At 38.8% G+C, this 5196-nt stretch overlaps 1 protein-coding gene across 1 annotated transcript in view; it reads right to left on the reverse strand.

Annotated features, from left to right (window-relative positions):
- Positions 1-2812, reverse strand: part of alox12 (arachidonate 12-lipoxygenase) — an 8389-nt gene extending 5577 nt beyond the window's left edge. The window contains exon 1 of the mRNA XM_035675424.1: positions 2444-2812. The gene's annotated coding sequence lies outside the window, so the exon portion shown is untranslated. The remainder of the gene's footprint in view (positions 1-2443) is intronic.
- Positions 2813-5196: the final 2384 nt, after the last annotated feature.

The raw sequence follows: 5196 nt of genomic DNA on the forward strand, positions 1-5196 counted from the left end.
AGGTCCATTTACCATTTACATTAGCTGACTTTAAGATGTGAACATATGTGGCTTTTATCTTTTAACAATCTTCATGTTTAGGGACATAGATGAGCAAAGCACATAGCATATCAAATCACGTGTTCCATTTGAACAGGGAGGTTGGAATTTCTGAGGTCCCAGTTGGAAATTTTAACTAGGATGCCCGCTGAAGTCGGATTTCCAGCTTCCCGAATGCGGTCAACTCAGGTGTCATGTCATTCACAGGTAAATGGAACGAAGCATAAATATAGGAAAATTGACTAATGTTCCAAAAGGGGTGGGACTGGGAAGGTTCAATTGCCCTAGATTCCAATTAGTGGGTTCACTGGCCTCAACCCATTGCTAACAGGTGCATAAAATCAAGCCTACTGCCATGTGGAGGTTGCACTGACAAATGTTTGCAGTGTATTGGTCATACTGAAAAGCTCAGTATTTCAACATGGCCTGAATACATCCTGCCAACTGAATTTCCTGGTTAACATCCAGTTACTGTACATTTACTGTACTACCAGCTTTGTGTTAACAGTTTCTGTTTGTTCAGCCTCAAAAAGAAATGGTTTTCTCAGTTTGGTTTGAAAGAACTTGACTGCACAGAGCCCTGACCATAACCCCATCCAACACCTTTGGGATAAAGTGGAATGCCGAATGGGAGCCAGGCCTTATCACCCAGTGTTGACTGTTCTGGATAATTGGTCTTACCTAAACCTACCCATCAATGTTACATTACTATTTAGATAATATGATCATATCATATACCCATACATTTTTCCAGTAAATGTATAGTTTAGGTGATAATAATCTTTAGTCAGAAACACCCCTTACAAACTTGTTTTTATAGTTATTGCGTGTAAGCTATTGACTTTCATAGGAGTCAGACTCTTCATCAAAAAAATAATAAACTGTTGTTCTGTGAGGGCACTGACATGCTGATATGTGTGTTATTTCCTGGTAATAATTTGAGTATCATCTCAAGGATAACCAAATTTATAAACCGCACTGATGCAAATCAGTTGATGAAACAACAGATAAGTGGTTTGAAAGAGCAGGTGTGACGGCCCAGGCACAGTACTTGTGGCAGGATGTGACTAAGACCTGCTGTTGGCATCGTATAGCACTTATAGCAGCGCTTGCTATGATATATAGGTACATGATTAAATATCTTTAAATTGGATGGATAAATGTTGCTATTACCATCAGCCAGTCAGAGCTGTGTATCAATTAGACACTATGGGAGTTCATTTTGAAATAGAGCTTTTTTGGGGCACTTGACTTCATTGACAGAACAGTAGACAGAGAAGGGAAAAGCGGGGGGTAGTAGATTTCCCAGCATGCATTGTTTAAAAGATAAAACTCTCCTGAGACACTTATCTTTATAACTTGAAGACAACATGTATGGAACCCGCTGCGTGGCATTTTGAGATAAGTCGTGGTTTTTGTTTTGACAGTGTTCAACAGTTGTTAGCGTTGAGTCCCCTTAAACTTAAAATCTAATCAATTCAATGGGAGCAGTTTCACATATTGTCTTAGTAGCTGTAAAATGAGCAGTTGTAAGTTCTTTGTGTGAAATGAAGAACTCTTTAAACTGAGAAAATGTTAAAGGTGTAACAGTTCCAACAGGTTCAAGTTAATATCTTCAGTTTATTAAATGTTTTTTCAAGTTCAGCTTACTTAATTTACTTAATTATTTAACCTTAGTTAAACAGACCTGTTCAGTTCATATCTGTTTATTTCAGTTAATTTCCCTCTTATTTAAATATTAAAACAATACAAAGACTTACAGTGTGTGAGAGTGTAATTTGTTTGTTGGCCCCCTGCACTGTGCATTTGGAGCCCAAAGCTGTAACTTATATTAGTCCTGCATTGAGCTGACACAGTGGATTTACCAAATACAGTGATGGAACCTGTGTGTGTTTCCATATCAGTGTCAGCAAAAGTACAGAGTGAGGTGAGAGCACACAGATCCACTGAGCATATTCTAACACTTCAGAGTCAGAGCTCTCTGCAAAACCTGGTTATAGTCTGCATCAATGCAATCATGGTTGTCTGCATCTTAACAATATTATTAATATTTTTACACGGGTGACAACATGGCAGGTGCGAGGAATATTAGGCTTCCAATGCGCATCCAATAGTAAATGTATCGGACAAATATTGAATATTTATTATATATTATATACTATATTATATAATATAGGAGGAGCAGGAGGCTACGGTCCATCAGGACCAAAACCTCTCGCCACAAAAACAGTTTCTTCCCATCTGCAGCTGGCCTCATTAACAAGGCCCGGAACCCCCTTTGTCACTGACTCTTATGCATTACATTAATGCGATTTTTGTGTGATTTGTATATTTGTATAGTTTAGTCAGGGTATTAAGCCTCCCTGGGGTGTAAAAAGCCAAGAAACAACAGAAAAACACTCACCTTCGACCAGAATGGTGTTTACAGCCAAGTATCAGTTTCCCCCTCTTTTTTTCCTGCAGATTCTTTGGCTCTGTCTGTATTCTGACACTTTCCTCTTTTTTTCCTCTCCCCTCCGTGTCCTACTTATTTTCCCTTTCTCTCTTTTAAAAGTTCAACAGTGACCTGGTCGACGAGACATTCCAGAATGCAAAAGTCCTCCTCTGTTCCTCTAGGGCCAGCTTCAGTCTTTTCAGAAGGACTTTCAAACATTCACCCCCTTACTCTTCCTTCACAGCTCTACTGACTTTCTCTCTCACACTTCTCTCAGTCAGTCCTTTGTGCAGTCTCACTTTGCTCTTCAACACATAGTTAGAGAGAGAGAGGGAGAGGGGGAGAGAGAGAGAGAGAGAGAGAGTTGCAGAAGGGAAGTTGGGTCAATATCCGAGGTAAGCAGCATACCAGCAACAACTGTAAAGACTTCGTATTCAAAACAGAATATAAAAAGTACATGAAATACAAGTTTAAAGGGGTAACCACTGAGTGATGGTAGCCTCTATGGAATGCTATTTAACCCAATATTAAATTATTATGTACTACATATCCATAAATACATGAATAAATATGGCTATGAAATAAATCCTGAAATGAAGTAATAGTAATACAACAAGTTTAAAGTAGTAGCCACTGGCTGGTGGTAGATTGTGTGGAATGCCATTGAAGCCAATATTAAATAAATAAGGCATGGTAGATTCTTGCAAATGCCATTAGGAGAACTACAATGAGCCAGAGGAACCTGACACATTGAAAATTTCAGCAAAACTTTAAAATCTTAAGATAGTCAATAAAAAAACGTTCATCTTTGAACCTAGTTGCTACGTCTTTTAATCGGTGACCATAGTTTTTTGATCGTCTTTTGAATCAAAAAATGTTTCCTGGGTATGTTCATTTGACAACATACGTGCAGATGTTGGATTTTACAGACTGGGAATTTTTGCAAAGTAGTGTATTTTTACTTTTGATATCTTTAGTTAAGCACCAAAACTGGAGGAAAATAACATTGTGTTAACAGCCTCTGCAAATATTTGCTCATTGGGATGATCAAATCTGAAAATGAGTTCCTTTTTGTTTATGAATGGTTGGGAGCATCTTCAAACATTGAACTTCACTAAATAGTTATCTAGCTGTACAGTAGAACATCAGACTGTTAAACTAAGGCACAGTATCTGACTTCCAGAGTCTTAAAATCACTTTCTTTGCAATTACCATTCCATACATAATAGTTAATTGCACAGAAACACTGGTTTAGTAGGGAAAGAGAAAACCCAAACAGTGTGATTTTTTGAATCAGGTTCAAACACACATACAGAACTATATAAATATGTCACACGAAAATACAGTTTTGGCACGTACAGAAAAGGTGAGTCAAAGAGCCTTCTGCAGATTTATATCAATCACAGAGAGAAAAATGGAGAAAATATTCTGTGCAGTTTGTTTTTAAATGAAGCCTGTGTGTTATGAATTGGCGCTATACAAATAAAATTGAATTGAATTGAATTGAATTGTTTACGCAACATCCTACACGGCACACTGCAAAAAGGATGTGTTTTTGCATTGCAACATACAGTACACACTACTTCCTGCATTGGTACTGAATGTTAGATGTAAATCATGAGGTACGTAGTTGTCCAGTGTGGACATGATTCTTTGATAGTAGGTTGTTGTTCAAATGAGCTGGCTCAGAGCAGATGTACAACACTGCTGACGGACATTAGTTTAAAGTCTAACCAGCTTAGGGGCCAGACTCTATGGAACTGAGTATAACAGGAGGACTGATCTCCAATAACCTAAGATGGTGCCACGAACGGTCGCCTTGGTGAGTTGGTGCGCAATGTTTTTTCTTGTTAGGGACCGAGCCAGCGACCGCTGGAAGGCCCCATTGTATCTCTAAGAATTATTATTATTTGCTCCGTCTTCGACTGCATATTTGGCGGCCACAACATGCTTGAAAGGGCAGGGAAATTTGCAGAAAATTCTAACGTAGCGAAAATACTCGTAGGCAATTGTACCCGTGCGCGAGCACCACCCAATGGCTAAGCCCCGCCCCCCAGAAAGAATCGAGCCCAAGACTGTAAGACAACATGTATTGAATTGGTACGCATGTGGTATCATGATGGGACAAGCAGAGGATAGATATTAAGATATGAAAGGGCTGACCATGAGAGCTTTGTAGGTGAGGAGGAGGGAGGATTTTAAATTCTAATTCAATTTTTACAGGGAGCCAGTGAGAGAAGCTAGTAAGGAGAGTGTGATCTCTTTTCCTAGTTCCTGGTGCAGTACTCGTGCTGCAGAGTTCTGAATTAATTGGAGCATCTAATGACTTATTGGGCAACCTGATAATAAGGAATAATCCGCTAGAAGTACAATATGCATGGATCGTTTTTCTGCATCAGTCTGGTGACCAGGATGTGTCTAATTTTTGAATATACGTAAATGAAGAAGGCAGTCTAGGGTTTTGCTTTATATGGGAATTAACTGACTGTCTGATAAAGCTAAGCTGCCAGATTCCTGACGGTGGTGGTAGAGCAGGTAATGCCATCTACGATTACGGTAATATATCTTTTAGACAGTGAGTCTCTGAGGTTTTGGGCCAAGTAGCAAGAATTTGCGTTTTAACTAAGAGAGTTTAACATAAGAAAAAATTGCAGCTCATCCAGGTTTTATGTCTTCAAGACTGTTGTAATTTAGATAATTGATTAAATTTCATGCGGCTTGAT

Source organism: Morone saxatilis, unplaced genomic scaffold (genome assembly GCF_004916995.1).
Source record: "Morone saxatilis isolate NCDOM2014 unplaced genomic scaffold, NCSU_SB_2.0 Contig4, whole genome shotgun sequence".
NCBI lineage: Eukaryota > Metazoa > Chordata > Actinopteri > Moronidae > Morone > Morone saxatilis.